The following is a 17,272-nucleotide window of genomic DNA, read 5'->3' on the forward strand; positions in this document are numbered from 1 at the left end:
ATTTGTGTCCAGAAAGTAATTAGAAAGAAATATTAAAAATTGTTTTATTGAAAAAATTGAGTGTACACAAAGCTCCCAGTGATTTTTTCATTCTTCATAACATCCCTGGAAGTCTTCAAGTGGGATGATGTTCAGAGCCTGCGTAGTAGCTCTTTGGATGTTATCCACACTATAATCGTGACTAATCCTGAGTCACGATTTCATGAACAATTGACTTGGTAATTCCTAAAAGCCATCAGTCGCGGTAGAGAACAGACCTCACTGCATCCACATTCTGTTCCTTTTTTACTGACGGCGGCTGGAATTTAGGCAGCTTTTACTCTGACTGTCACATTCCAGGACAGTACAAAAACCTCCCAAATTACCCCTTTTTGGAAAGTAGACACGCCAAGGAATTTGCTCACAGCCCATGGAAGATTTTATTTTTTGTCACAATGTTTTAAAAATGACAAAATAAGTTTTCCTTTTTTTTTTGCACCAAGTTTTCATGTAATAAAATAGTTCTCACACATACCATGGGTATATGTGTAATTATACCCCAAAGCACATTCTGCTGCTTCTCCTGAACATGGGGATACCACATGTGAGAGACTTTGGCAGCCTAGCCACATAAAGGGCCCCAAAATCCAATGACCATCTTCAGACTTTTAAAAGGTGTATTTTCTCATGTCACTTCCTCACTACCTGTCACAGTTTTGGAGGCCCTGAAATGCCAGCATAGTACAAATACCCCCCCCCCCATAATGACCCCTTTTTGGAAAGTATATACCCCAAGAAATTTGATGAGAGGCACAGTGAGTATTTTGCAGGTCTAATTTTTTATCCCAAGCTATATGAAAAAATAAATTAAACAATAAAAACATTTTCAAAAAAGGGGCCTTGGGGGTGTTTTGCACTATGGAATTTTTATTATTATTGCTTTTATTAGTAATAGCAGCGATCTGTGATTTTTATCATGACTGCGACATTATGGCGGACACATCGGACACTTTTGACACTATTTTGCTACCATTGTCATTTATACAGCAATCAGTGCTATAAAAATGCACTGATTACTGTATAAATGACACTGGCAGGGAAGAGGTTAAACACTAGAGGGGCGATCAAGAGGTTAAGTGTGTCCTAGGCAGTGATTCCAACTGTGGGGCGGTGGGCGTACCACTGACATGACAGCGATTACTGCTCCCAATGACGGAGCAGTAGATCTCTGTCATGTCACTAGGCAGAATGGGGAAATGCCTTGTTTACATAGGCATCTCCCCGTTCTGCTGCTCTGAGACATGATCGTGGGCCCCCGGCGGACATCGAGTACACCTATTTGCGCAGCCGTGCCATTGTGTCGATGTATATCGTTGTGCACTGGTCAGCAAGCAGTTAAAAGCCTGAAGGAGCTTATTGGATTACAGAGTCCTGTATGTGGCTAGACTGTCAGAAAGTTCCTTACATGTGATATTCCCATACTCGGGAGAAGTAGCAGAATGTGTTTTGGGGTGTAGTTCCACATATACCTAGGGTATGTGTGAGAAATATCTTATTAAAGTTGCAATTTTGAATAAAGAATTTTTTTGTCATTTTCCAAAAACTTGTGGCAAAAAATAAAATCTTCCATGCCTCAACATGCCTCTCAGCAAATACCTTTGGGTGTCTACTTTCCAAAAATGGGTAATTTGGGGGGTGTTTTGTACTATCCTGGCATGTCAGGGCCTCCAAAACTGTGATAGGTAGTCAGGAACTGAAATGTGAACTACCATCCTTTAAAAGCCTGAAGGTGCTTATTGCATTTCAGGGTCCTGTATGTGGCTAGACTGCCAAAACAATCTCTCACATGCCCATACTCGAGAGAAGTAGCAGAATCTGTTTTGGGGTGTAATTTCACATATATCCATTGCATGTTTGAGAAATATCTTATTAAAGTGACACCTTTGTGTAAACAAAATAAAATTGTCATTTTACAAAAACTTTTGGCAAAAAAATAAAATCTTTCATGCACGCGATATGCCTCTCAGCAAATACCTGTGTCTAAATTCAAAAAAAGGGGTAATTTGGGGAGGATTTGGAAAGCCCTGGCAGGCTATGCCCAAAATTAGAAGCTTATGTCACACATAAAAACAAAAGAAGATTTGCGCTAGGTGCATAAATAATAAAATGAAAATATATAAATTTTAAAAAACAAGAAAACCGTGATGGGAGCCCTGCTGCTCAGCACTATAACCCCGATATGATGGCAAAAGAGATGTATATATATTAAACAGTGCAGCGCTGGACATATATCAAAATAAATTATTATACTGATCAAACTAATATTAGTGCAATCGAAATAAGTGATAAAGTGTTAATAAAATAGTATAAACAGTAATAAAAATCCACCAATATATTGCTGACAATTAATGCAATTAAGTGCTCATAGATGCTCATAGATGCCAAACTATAGTGTAGTGAAAATGTTCAAATAAAGTAAGAAATCCAAAAAATGTCCAAAGATGATAATATGAAAAGTGCAAAATCCAAATGCGATACTCCAGTTGATGGTGCTATCCGTCACCAGGTGAAAAAGTTGGAGGCTTACCAGAAAGCCTGCGACTGCCCTTACTCAGGGGGGTCAATACAGGCTTAGTAGATCACCGCGGATGTCCCGACAGGATAACAGCTGGTGGCCCTCAGATCTCCTTCCTCCTTTCCAGATAGCTCATCAGTGGCAAGCAGGGGACACACAGGAGAGCGTAATCACAAGATGACTCAAGCAGCAAGCACTTCAGCGGGGATGAGCCATATCAAAAAGAAAAAGGAACTCCCATAGTGTAGAAAGCCAAATTTCATTTATTAAAATAGCAGATATACCCAGCATAAAATCACACAAATGGTATATATAAAAACCCAGCAAGGATAACAGAAAAGACTCCACTGCCGTCAAAATTGAAATTGCGCATGCGGATGCGAGTTCACGTTGTGACCCTACGGCCGTTTCGTCACAACTGACGTCATCAGGGGTACGCAATCACGCACGCGCATGCGCATTATATAGCCAGACGTCGCTTTGAGAATGGCGGTGTTTCTCAAAGCACCGTCTGGCTATACAATGCGAATGCGCGTGCGCAATTGCGTACCCCTGATGACGTCAGTGGAGTCTTTTCTTTTATCCTTGCTGGGTTTTTATATATACCATTCGTGCAATTTTATGCAGTGTATATCTGCTATTTTAATAAATGAAATTTGGCTTTCTACACTATGGGAGTTCCTTTTTCTTTTTGATATGGCTCATCCCCGCTGAAGTGCTTGCTGCTTGAGTCATCTTGTGATTACGCTCTCCTGTGTGTCCCCTGCTTGCCACTGATGAGCTATCTGGAAAGGAGGAAGGAGATCTGAGGGCCACCAGCTGTTATCCTCTTGGGACATCCGCGGTGATCTACTAAGCCTGTATTGACCCCCCTGAGTAAGGGCGGTCGCAGGCTTTCTGGTAAGCCTCCAACTTTTTCACCTGGTGACAGGTAGTACCATCAACTGGAGTATCGCATTTGGATTTTGCACTTTTCATATTATCATCTTTGGACATTTTTTTAGATTTCTTACTTTATTTGAACATTTTCACTACACTATAGTTTGGCATCTATGAGCACTTAATTGCATTAATTGTCAGCAATATATTGGTGGATTTTTATTACTGTTTACACTATTTTATGAACACTTTATAACTTATTTCGATTGCACTAATATTAGTTTGATCAGTATAATAATTTATTTTGATATATGTCCAGCGCTGCACTGTTTAACCACCTCAGCCCCGGAAGGATTTACCCCCTTCCTGACCACAGCACTTTTTACAATTTGGCACTGCGTCGTTTTAACTAATTGCGCGGTCATGCAATGCTGTACCCAAACAAAATTTGTGTCCTTTTCTTCCCACAAATAGAGCTTTCTTTTGATGGTATTTGATCACCTCTGCCGTTTTTATTTTTTGCGCTATACACGGAAAAAGACAGAAAATTTTGAAAAAAAATGATATTTTCTACTTTTTGTTATAAAAAAATCCAATAAACTCAATTTTAGTCATACATTTAGGCCAAAATGTATTCGGCCACATGTCTTTGGTAAAAAAAATGTCAATAAGTGTATATTTATTGGTTTGCGCAAAAGTTATAGCGCCTACAAACTAGGGTAGATTTTCTGGAATTTACACAGCCTTTAATTTATGACTGCCTATGTCATTTCTTGAGGTGCTAAAATGGCAGGGCAGTACAAAACCCCCACAAATGACCCCATTTTGAAAAGTAGACACCCCAAGGAAATTGCTGAGAGGCATGTTGAGCCCATTGAATATTCATTTTTTTTGTCCCAAGTGATTGAATAATGACAAAAAAAAAAAATTACAAAAAGTTGTCACTAAATGATATATTGCTCACACAGCCCATGGGCATATGTGGAATTGCACCCCAAAATATATTCAGCTGCTTCTCCTGAGTACGGGGATACCACATGTGTGGGACTTTTTGGGAGCCTAGCCGCGTACGGGACCCCGAAAACCAATCACTGCCTTCAGGATTTCTAAGGGCGTAAATTTTTGATTTTACTCCTCACTACCTATCACAGTTTTGAAGGCCATAAAATGCCCAGATGGCATAAAACCATTTAAAGCTCTCATTTGTTTTTGAAAATGAAGAAAGACAAGAAAAATTTTTTTTTTCTTTTTTCAATTTTCAGAACTTTGTGACAAAAAGTGAGGTCTGCAAAATACTCACTATACCTCTCAGCAAATAGCTTGGGGTGTCTACTTTCCAAAATGGGGTCATTTTGGGGGGTTTGCCACCTGGGCATTCCATGGCCTCCAAAACTGTGATAGGCAGTGAAGAGTGAAATAAAAAATTTACGCCCTTAGAAAGCCTGAAGGCGGTGCTTGGTTTTCGGGGTCCCGTGCGTGGCTAGGCTCCCAAAAAGTCCCACACATGTGGTATCCCCATACTCAGGAGAAGCAACAGAATGTATTTTGGGGTGTAATTTCACATATTCCCATGGCATGTTTGAGCAATATATCATTTAGTGACAACTTTGTGCAAAAAAAAAAAAAAAAATTGTCTCTTTCCCGCAACTTGTGTCACAATATAAAATATTCCATGGACTCGACGTGCCTCTCAGCAAATAGCTTGGGGTGTCTACTTTCCAAAATGGGGTCATTTGGGGGGGTTTGAACTGTCCTGGCATTTTATGCACAACATTTAGAAGCTTATGTCACACATCACCCACTCTTTCTGACACTTTTTGATTACATGAAAAAATTATTTTTTTTTTGCAAGAAAATTACTTTGAACCCCCAAACATTATATATATTTTTAAAGCAAATGCCCTACATATTAAAATGGTGGGTGTTTCATTTTTTTTCACACAATATTTGCGCAGCGATTTTTCAAACGCATTTTTTGGGGAAACAACATACTTTTTAAAATTTTAATGCACTAAAACACACTATATTGCCCAAATGTTTGATGAAATAAAAAAGATGATCTTAGGCCGAGTACATGGATACCAAACATGACATGCTTTAACCACTTGAGCCCCGGACCATTATGCTGCCTAAGGACCAGAGGTCTTTTTCCAATTTGGCACTGCGTCGCTTTAACTGCTAATTGCGCGGTCATGCAATGCTGTACCCAAACGAAATTTGCGTCCTTTTCTTCCCACAAATAGAGCTTTCTTTTGATGGTATTTGATCACCTCTGCAGTTTTTATTTTTTGCGCTATAAACGGAAAAAGACCGAAAATTTTGAAAAAAAATGATATTTTCTACTTTTTGTTATAAAAAAAATCCAATAAACTCAATTTTAGTCATACATTTAGGCCAAAATGTATTCGGCCACATGTCTTTGGTAAAAAAAATGTCAATAAGCGTATATTTATTGGTTTGCGCAAAAGTTATAGCGTCTACAAACTAGGGTACATTTTCTGGAATTTACACAGCTTTTAGTTTATGACTGCCTATGTCATTTCTTGAGGTGCTAAAATGGCAGGGCAGTACAAACCCCCCCCAAATGACCCCATTTTGGAAAGTAGACACCCCAAGGAAATTGCTGATAGGCATGTTGAACCCATTGAATATTTATTTTTTTTGTCCCAAGTGATTGAATAATGACAAAAAAAAAAAAAAAAAAAATATTTACAAAAAGTTGTCACTAAATGATATATTGCTCACACAGGCCATGGGCCTATGTGGAATTGCACCCCAAAATATATTCAGCTACTTCTCCTGAGTACGGGGATACCACATGTGTGGGACTTTTTGGGAGCCTAGCCGCGTATGGGACCCCGAAAACCAATCACCGCCTTCAGGATTTCTAAGGGTGTAACTTTTTGATTTCACTCTTCACTGCCTATCACAGTTTCGGAGGCCATGGAATGCCCAGGTGGCACAACCCCCCCCAAATGACCCCATTTTGGAAAGTAGACACCCCAAGCTATTTGCTGAGAGGCATATTGAGTCCATGGAATATTTTATATTTTGACACAAGTTGCGGGAAAGTGACACTTTTTTTTTTTTTTTGCACAAAGTTGTCACTAAATGATATATTGCTCACACAGGCCATGGGCATATGTGGAATTGCACCCCAAAATACATTTAGCTGCTTCTCCTGAGTATAGGGATACCACATGTGTGGGACTTTTTGGGAGCCTAGCCGCGTACGGGGCCCCGAAAACCAATCACCGCCTTCAGCGTTTTTAAGGGCGTGAATTTTTGATTTTACTCTTCACTGCCTAACACCGTTTCGGAGGCCATGGAATGCCCAGGTGGCACAAAACCCCCCCAAATGACCCCATTTTGGAAAGTAGACACCCCAAGCTATTTGCTGAGAGGCATGGTGAGTATTTTGCAGCTCTCATTTGTTTTTGAAAATGAAGAAAGACAAGAAAAAACTTTTTTTTTTTTCTTTTTTCAAATTTCAAAACTTTGTGACAAAAAGTGAGGTCTGCAAAATACTCACTATACCTCTCAGCAAATAGCTTGGGGTGTCTACTTTCCAAAATGGGGTCATTTGGGGGGGTTTTGTGCCACCTGGGCATTCCATGGCCTCCGAAACTGTGATAGGCAGTGAAGAGTGAAATCAAAAATTCACGCCCTTAGAAAGCCTGAAGGCGGTGCTTGGGTTTCGGGGTCCCGTACACGGCTAGGCTCCCAAAAAGTCTCACACATGTGGTATCCCCGTACTCAGGAGAAGCAGCAGAATGTATTTTGGGGTGTAATTTCACATATTCCCATGGCATGTTTGAGCAATATATCATTTAGTGACAACTTTGTGCAAAAAAAAAAAAAAAAAAAAAAAATTTGTCTCTTTCCCGCAACTTGTGTCGCAATATAAAATATTCCATGGACTCGACATGCCTCTCAGCAAATAGCTTGGGGTGTCTACTTTCCAAAATGGGGTCATTTGGGGGGGGTTTTGAACTGTCCTGGCATTTTATGCACAACATTTAGAAGCTTATGTCACACATCACCCACTCTTCTAACCACTTGAAGACAAAGCCCTTTCTGACACTTATTTTTTACATGAAAAAGTTTTTTTTTTTTTGCAAGAAAATTACTTTGAACCCCCAAACATTATATATTTTTTTAAAGCAAATGCCCTACAGATTAAAATGGTGGGTGTTTCATTTTTTTTTTCACACAGTATTTGCGCAGCGATTTTTCAAACGCATTTTTTGGGGAAAAAACACACTTTTTTAAATTTTAATGCACTAAAACACACTATATTGCCCAAATGTTTGATGAAATAAAAAAGATGATCTTAGACCAAATACATGGATACCAAACATGACATGCTTTACAATTGCTCACAAACGTGCAGTGGCAACAAAATAAATACATTTTTAAAAGCCTTTAAAAGCCTTTACAGGTTACCACTTTAGATTTGCAGAGGAGGTCTACTGCAAAAATTACTGCCCTCGATCTGACCTTCGCGGCGATACCTCACATGCATGGTGCAATTGCTGTTTACGTTTGACGACAGACCGCCGCTTGCGTTCGCCTTAGAGCAAGAGCAGGGGGCGACAGGGGTGCTTTTTTTTTTTTTTTTTTTTTTCTTTATTATTTTTTTGCTTTTTTATCTTATTTTTAAACTGTTCCTTTCATTTTTTTTTTTTTAAAATCATTTTTATTGTTATCTCGGGGAATGTAAATATCCCCTATGATAGCAATAGGTAGTGACAGGTACTCTTTTTTGAAAAAATTGGGGTCTATTAGACCCTAGATCTCTCCTCTGCCTTCAAAGCATCTGACCACACCAAGATCGGTGTGATAAAATGCTTCCCCAATTTACCAATGGCGCTATTTACATCCGGCGAAATCTAAGTCATAAAATGCTCGTAGCTTCCGGTTTCTTAGGCCATAGAGATGTTTGGAGCCACTCTTGTCTCTGATCAGCTCTATGGTCAGCTGGCTGAATCACCGGCTGCATTCTCAGGTTCCCTGTTGAGACAGGAGAGCCAGAGAAAAACACGGAAGACGGTGGGGGGGGGGGGGCATTCCCTCCCACGGCTTGTAAAGGCAGTCTAGAGGCTAATTAGCCACTAGGATTGCTTTTACATGAAAGCCGACCGCTGGCTGAAAAGAATGATACCAAGATGATACCTAAACCTGCAGGCATCATTCTGGTATAACCACTCAAAGTTGTGAATGGCGTACCTGAAGACAAAAAAATGGTTAACAATAAAGCACAGTAAACAGTAAAGTATAAATAATTACATACCTGAAAAACAAACATGATAAAACATAATAACAATAACAATAACAATAAAACACTGCAGAATAGAATACAGTAAAAAAAGAGCAGAACAATAGAGAGAGAGAATAGAGAGAGAGAACAATAAAACGACAACTATTTTTTTTTATTTTATATATATATATATTTTTTTTACACTTTTTTTGTAACTAACTTTTATAACGGTAACCGGTTCCAGGTTCGGGTCTCTCAAAATGCAATGGCATCTTGGGAGACCCTGTGAAAGTGTGCCTAGTCTGTGCAATGCTGTACCCTACGCTAATACTCAACTAGTGTATGGTAGCGTTCAAAACATTCACCAATGCAAAGACCAGGATTGTCAGGACAGGAGGGACAATAATAGCGGGTGTCACGCCTATATCCGCGTTTGCTGCAGACACAACATCTTTTTGGGGGGGTTCGTTGGGTAGGGGTACTCGGGAGCACATAAAAATGCCTCTCATGCAGCCGACTGCATTTGGTTGGGGATGTGAATGGGGGAAGTACGGGTGCTGCAGAAGCGGTGGGTTCCCAATTAGGATTGGCGAATGCAGCAGGAAGGGCACTATGGGCACGACGGGCCTGTGTTTGTCTTTTTGGTGGCAGCGGGACACTACTTGTGCTTGCCACCTCACCAGCTTGAACTGCACTTATGGGACTCGCCACGTCACCAAGTGTTACTGCAGTGCTGGTTTGACTACGACCGGGGTGTACTAGGCCGCTGGCGCTTGCCAGTTCAATAAAAAGCTTCCAAAAAAACTGTTAGCGATCGCAGGGATCAGGTCTGACTCTGCGAACGCTGCAGTTATGCGTTTAGTGTTTTGTAAGTGTCAGTGATCGATCGATACTGCACTTGGGTGGGCTGGACTGGGCCGGGCGGAGGGGCAAAACGCAGGTGCTAGCAGGTATCTGGGCTGATCCCGCTAACACTGCGTTTTTGGGAACCCTAAACTGCTGGGGACGCTAGTATAGATCTGATCGGATCAGATATTGATCCGTTCAGATACTATACCACTAAAGGAGGCGTATGCTGCGTGCGTGGGTGTTAGTGGTACTGGCGCTAACCTGACGCTGCCTGGGGCCGGTGCTTGCTAGTTCACCAAAATGCTACCAAAAAAACTGTTAGCGATCGCAGGGATCAGGCCTGACTCTGCGAACGCTGCAGTTATGCGTTTAGTGCCTTGTAAGTGACAGTGATCGATCGATACTGCACTTGGGTGGGCTGGGCAGGGCGGAGGGGCACAACGCAGGTGCTAGCAGGTATCTGGGCTGATCCCGCTAACACTGCGTTTTTGGGAACCCTAAACTGCTGGGGACGCTAGTATAGATCTGATCGGATCAGATATTGATCCGATCAGATACTATACCACTAAGGGAGGTGTACGGTGCGTGCGTGGGTGTTAGCGCTACTGGCGCTAACCTGACGCTGCCTGGTGCTTGCTTGCCAGTTCACCAAAATGCTACCAAAAAAACTGTTAGCGATCGTAGGGATCAGGCCTGACTCTGCGAACGCTGCAGTTATGCGTTTAGTGTTTTGTAAGTGACAGTGATCGATCGATACTGCACTTGGGTGGGCTGGGCGGAGGGGCAAAACGCAGGTGCTAGCGGGTATCTGGGCTGATCCCGCTAACACTGTGTTTTTGGGAACCCTAAACTGCTGGGGACGCTAGTATAGATCTGATCTGATCAGATATTGATCCGATCAGATACTATACCACTAAGGGAGGCGCATGCTGCGTGCGTGGGTGTTAGCGGTACTGGCGCTAATCTGACGCTGCCTGGGGCGATGCATATCACCGCCGGGCGATCAGGGGGCTAAACCTTTATTCGGTAATAAACGGCGGGTGCCCTGACACTATAAAAAATAAACGAACTAACCTGCGTCACCCGTAACGGTTATACGGTGATCAGTGGTGAAAGGGTTAACTAGGGGGCAATCAAGGAGTTAAAACATTTATTAGGTAGTATATGGGGGTCCCTGTCACTATAAAACGCTGACGGCGAACCTAAATATTTACCTCACTAACTAGCGTCACCAGTGACACTAATACAGCGATCAGAAAAATGATCGCTTAGCGACACTGGCGATGGGGGGTGATCAAGGGGTTAAAACTTTATTAGGGGGGGTTAGGGGGGTATCCTAGACCTAAAGGGGGGTAATACTCACTGTCCCAACACTGTAACTGTCACAAACTGACACTATGCAGTAATCAGAAAAAAAAAAAAAAAAACCTGCTGGTGTCAGTTTGTGACAGGGGGGGGGGGTGATTGGGGGGGGATCGGGGGGCGATCGGGGGGGGGATCGGGGTGTTTTGTATGCCTGGCATGTTCTACTGTGTGTGTGTGTGTTGTGCACTCACATTGATGTCTTCTCCCCTCGGCGCTGGAACGGAAACTACCGAGCCGAGGGGAGATGACATCATTTCCTTTGCTGCTGTTTAGCATACAGCAGCAAAGGAGTGTTCCCATTGGCCGGCGGCGATCGCGAGGGGGGGGCCACGAACGGATGGCCTCCCCCTCATCTCGGATCGCCGGGGAACAGAACGGGACCGCTTGGGGCACCGGAGGGGGGTCCGATCGGACCCCCCACCCGCGAGAGGCAAATCACGTACATGTACGTGATTTTGCCTGCCCGTGCCGCCTTGCCGACGTAAATCGGCGTTAGGCGGTCCTTAAGTGGTTAAAATTGCGCACAAACGTGCAGTAGCAACAAATTTAATACATTTTTAAAAGCCTTTAAAAGCCTTTACCGGTTACCACTTTAGATTTACAGAGGAGGTCTACTGCTAAAATTACTGCCCTCCATCTGACCTTCGCGCTGATACCTCACATGCATGGTGCAATTGCTGTTTACATTTGACGCCAGACCGACGCTTGCATTCGCCTTAGCGCAAGAGCAGGGGGGACAGGGGTGCTTTTTTTTTTTCTTTATTTTTTTTTGCTTTTTTATCTTATTTTTAAACTGTCGCTTTCATTTTTTTTTTTTTAAATCATTTTTATTGTTATCTCAGGGAATGTAAATATCCCCTATGATAGCAATAGATAGTGACAGGTACTCTTTTTTTGCTATTAGACCCTAGATTTCTCCTCTGCCCTCAAAGCATCTGACCACACCAAGATCGGTGTGATAAAATGCTTCCCCAATTTCCCAATGGTGCTGTTTACATCCGGTGAAATCGAAGTCATAAAATGCTCGTAGCTTCCGGTTTCTTAGGCCATAGAGATGTTTGGAGCCACTCTGGTCTCTGATCAGCTCTATGGTCAGCTGGCTGAATCACCGGCTGCATTCTCAGGTTCCCTGTTGAGACAAGAGAGCCAGAGAAAAACACGGAAGACGGTGGGGGGGCATTCCCTCCCACTGCTTGTAAAAGCAGTCTAGAGGCTTATTAGCCGCTAGGATTGCTTTTACATGAAAGCCGACCGGTGGCTGAAAAGAATGATACCAAGATGATACCTAAACCTGCAGGCATCATTCTGGTATAACCACTCAAAGTCGTGAATGGCGTACCTGAAGACAAAAAAATGGTTAACAATAAAGCACAGTAAACGGTAAAGTATTAAAAAATTGCATACCTGAAAAGCAAACATGATAAAACATAATAACAATAAAACATCAATTTCATTTATTAAAATAGCAGATATACCCTGCATAAAATCACACAAATGGTATGTATAAAAACCCAGCAAGGATAACAGAAAAGACTCCACTGCCGTCAAAATTGAAATTGCGCATGCGCGATGCGAGTTCACGTTGTGACCCTACGGCCGTTTCGTCACAACTGACGTCATCAGGGGTACGCAATCACGCACGCGCATGCGCATTATATAGCCAGACGTCGCTTTGAGAATGGCGGTGTTTCTCAAAGCACCGTCTGGCTATACAATGCGAATGCGCGTGCGCAATTGCATACCCCTGATGACGTCAGTGGAGTCTTTTCTTTTATCCTTGCTGGGTTTTTATATATACCATTCGTGCAATTTTATGCAGTGTATATCTGCTATTTTAATAAATGAAATTTGGCTTTCTACACTATGGGAGTTCCTTTTTCTTTTTGATATGGCTCATCCCCGCTGAAGTGCTTGCTGCTTGAGTCATCTTGTGATTACGCTCTCCTGTGTGTCCTCTGCTTGCCACTGATGAGCTATCTGGAAAGGAGGAAGGAGATCTGAGGGCCACCAGCTGTTATCCTCTTGGGACATCCGCGGTGATCTACTAAGCCTGTATTGACCCCCTGAGTAAGGGCGGTCGCAGGCTTTCTGGTAAGCCTCCAACTTTTTCACCTGGTGACAGGTAGCACCATCAACTGGAGTATTGCATTTGGATTTTGCACTTTTCATATTATCATCTTTGGACATTTTTTTGGATTTCTTACTTTATTTGAACATTTTCACTACAATATAGTTTGGCATCTATGAGCACTTAATTGCATTAATTGTCAGCAATATATTGGTGGATTTTTATTACTGTTTACACTATTTTATGAACACTTTATAACTTATTTCGATTGCACTAATATTAGTTTGATCAGTATAATAATTTATTTTGATATATGTCCAGCGCTGCACTGTTTAACCACCTCAGCCCCGGAAGGATTTACCCCCTTCCTGACCACAGCACTTTTTACAATTTGGCACTGCGTCGTTTTAACTAATTGCGCGGTCATGCAATGCTGTACCCAAACAAAATTTGTGTCCTTTTCTTCCCACAAATAGAGCTTTCTTTTGATGGTATTTGATCACCTCTGCCGTTTTTATTTTTTGCGCTATACACGGAAAAAGACAGAAAATTTTGAAAAAAAATGATATTTTCTACTTTTTGTTATAAAAAAAATCCAATAAACTCAATTTTAGTCATACATTTAGGCCAAAATGTATTCGGCCACATGTCTTTGGTAAAAAAAATGTCAATAAGTGTATATTTATTGGTTTGCGCAAAAGTTATAGCGCCTACAAACTAGGGTAGATTTTCTGGAATTTACACAGCCTTTAATTTATGACTGCCTATGTCATTTCTTGAGGTGCTAAAATGGCAGGGCAGTACAAAACCCCCACAAATGACCCCATTTTGGAAAGTAGACACCCCAAGGAAATTGCTGAGAGGCATGTTGAGCCCATTGAATATTCATTTTTTTTGTCCCAAGTGATTGAATAATGACAAAAAAAAAAAATTACAAAAAGTTGTCACTAAATGATATATTGCTCACACAGCCCATGGGCATATGTGGAATTGCACCCCAAAATATATTCAGCTGCTTCTCCTGAGTACGGGGATACCACATATGTGGGACTTTTTGGGAGCCTAGCCGCGTACGGGACCCCGAAAACCAATCACTGCCTTCAGGATTTCTAAGGGCGTAAATTTTTGATTTTACTCCTCACTACCTATCACAGTTTTGAAGGCCATAAAATGCCCAGATGGCATAAAACCATTTAAAGCTCTCATTTGTTTTTGAAAATGAAGAAAGACAAGAAAAAATTTTTTTTTCTTTTTTCAATTTTCAGAACTTTGTGACAAAAAGTGAGGTCTGCAAAATACTCACTATACCTCTCAGCAAATAGCTTGGGGTGTCTACTTTCCAAAATGGGGTCATTTGGGGGGGTTTGCCACCTGGGCATTCCATGGCCTCCAAAACTGTGATAGGCAGTGAAGAGTGAAATAAAAAATTTACGCCCTTAGAAAGCCTGAAGGCGGTGCTTCGTTTTCGGGGTCCCGTGCGTGGCTAGGCTCCCGAAAAGTCCCACACATGTGGTATCCCCATACTCAGGAGAAGCAACAGAATGTATTTTGGGGTGTAATTTCACATATTCCCATGGCATGTTTGAGCAATATATCATTTAGTGACAACTTTGTGCAAAAAAAAAAAAAAAATTGTCTCTTTCCCGCAACTTGTGTCACAATATAAAATATTCCATGGACTCGACGTGCCTCTCAGCAAATAGCTTGGGGTGTCTACTTTCCAAAATGGGGTCATTTGGGGGGGTTTGAACTGTCCTGGCATTTTATGCACAACATTTAGAAGCTTATGTCACACATCACCCACTCTTTCTGACACTTTTTGATTACATGAAAAAATTATTTTTTTTTTGCAAGAAAATTACTTTGAACCCCCAAACATTATATATATTTTTAAAGCAAATGCCCTACATATTAAAATGGTGGGTGTTTCATTTTTTTTCACACAATATTTGCGCAGCGATTTTTCAAACGCATTTTTTGGGGAAACAACATACTTTTTAAAATTTTAATGCACTAAAACACACTATATTGCCCAAATGTTTGATGAAATAAAAAAGATGATCTTAGGCCGAGTACATGGATACCAAACATGACATGCTTTAAAACTGCGCACAAACGTGCAGTAGCAACAAATTTAATACATTTTTAAAAGCCTTTAAAAGCCTTTACCGGTTACCACTTTAGATTTACAGAGGAGGTCTACTGCTAAAATTACTGCCCTCCATCTGACCTTCGCGCTGATACCTCACATGCATGGTGCAATTGCTGTTTACATTTGACGCCAGACCGACGCTTGCATTCGCCTTAGCGCAAGAGCAGGGGGGACAGGGGTGCTTTTTTTTTTTTCTTTATTTTTTTTTTGCTTTTTTATCTTATTTTTAAACTGTCGCTTTCATTTTTTTTTTTTAAATCATTTTTATTGTTATCTCAGGGAATGTAAATATCCCCTATGATAGCAATAGGTAGTGACAGGTACTCTTTTTTTGCTATTAGACCCTAGATTTCTCCTCTGCCCTCAAAGCATCTGACCACACCAAGATCGGTGTGATAAAATGCTTCCCCAATTTCCCAATGGTGCTGTTTACATCCGGTGAAATCGAAGTCATAAAATGCTCGTAGCTTCCGGTTTCTTAGGCCATAGAGATGTTTGGAGCCACTCTGGTCTCTGATCAGCTCTATGGTCAGCTGGCTGAATCACCGGCTGCATTCTCAGGTTCCCTGTTGAGACAAGAGAGCCAGAGAAAAACACGGAAGACGGTGGGGGGGCATTCCCTCCCACTGCTTGTAAAAGCAGTCTAGAGGCTTATTAGCCGCTAGGATTGCTTTTACATGAAAGCCGACCGGTGGCTGAAAAGAATGATACCAAGATGATACCTAAACCTGCAGGCATCATTCTGGTATAACCACTCAAAGTCGTGAATGGCGTACCTGAAGACAAAAAAATGGTTAACAATAAAGCACAGTAAACGGTAAAGTATTAAAAAATTGCATACCTGAAAAGCAAACATGATAAAACATAATAACAATAAAACATTGCAGAATAGAATACAGTAAAAAAGAGCAGAACAATAGAGAGAGAATAGAGAGAGAGAGAGAGAGAACAATAAAATGACAACTATTTTTTTTTATTTTATATTTTTGTTTGTGTTTTTTTTTTTTACACTTTTTTTTGTAACTGTAACTTTTATAACTGTAACCGGTTCCAGGTTCGGGTCTCTCAAAATGCGATGGCATCTTGGGAGACCCTGTGAAAGTGTGCCTAGTCTGTGCAATGCTGTACCCTACGCTAATACTCAACTAGTGTATGGTAGCGTTCAAAACATTCACCAATGCAAAGACCAGGATTGTCAGGACAGGACGGACAATAATAGCAGTAATATCCGTGCTTGCTGGAGACACATCTTTTTTGGGGGGGTTCGTTGGGTAGGGGTACTCTGGAGGACATAAAGAAAATGCCTCTCATGCAGCCGACTGCATTTGGTTGGGGATGTGAATGGGGGAAGTACGGGCGCTGCAGAAGCAGTGGGTTCCCAATTAGGATTGGCGAATTCAGCAGGAAGGGCATTATGGGCACGACGGCTTGTGTTTGTCTTTTTGGTGGCAGCGGGACACTTGTGCTTGCCACCTCACCAGCTTGAACTGCACTTATGGGACTCGCCACGTCACCAAGTGTTACTGCAGTGCTGGTTTGACTACGACCGGGGTGTACTAGGTCGCTGGTGCTTGCCAGTTGACCAAAACGCTACCAAAAAAATGTTAGCGATCGCAGGGATCAGGCCTGACTCTGCGAACGCTGCAGTTATGCGTTTAGTGTTTTGCAAGTGACAGTGATTGAGCGATACTGCACTTGGGTGGGCTGGGCTGGGCCGGGCGGAGGGGCAAAACGCAGGTGCTAGCAGGTATCTGGGCTGATCCCGCTAACACTGCGTTTTTGGGAACCCTAAACTGCTGGGGACGCCAGTATAGATCTGATCGGATCAGATATTGATCCGTTCAGATACTATACCACTAAGGGAGGTGTACGGTGTGTGCGTGGGTGTTAGCGCTACTGGCACTAACCTGACTCTGCCTGGGGCTGGTGCTTGCCAGTTCACCAAAAGGCTACCAAAAAAACTGTTAGCGATCGCAGGGATCAGGCCTGACTCTGCAAACGCTGCAGTTATGCGTTTAGTGTTTTGTAAGTGACAGTGATCGATCGATACTGCACTTGGGTGGGCTGGGCTGGGCCGGGCGGAGGGGCTAGCAGGTATCTGGGCTGATCCTGCTACCACTAAGAGAGGTGTATGCTGTGTGCGTG

Source organism: Aquarana catesbeiana, linkage group LG05 (assembly GCF_042186555.1).
Source record: "Aquarana catesbeiana isolate 2022-GZ linkage group LG05, ASM4218655v1, whole genome shotgun sequence".
Taxonomy (NCBI): Eukaryota; Metazoa; Chordata; class Amphibia; order Anura; family Ranidae; genus Aquarana; species Aquarana catesbeiana.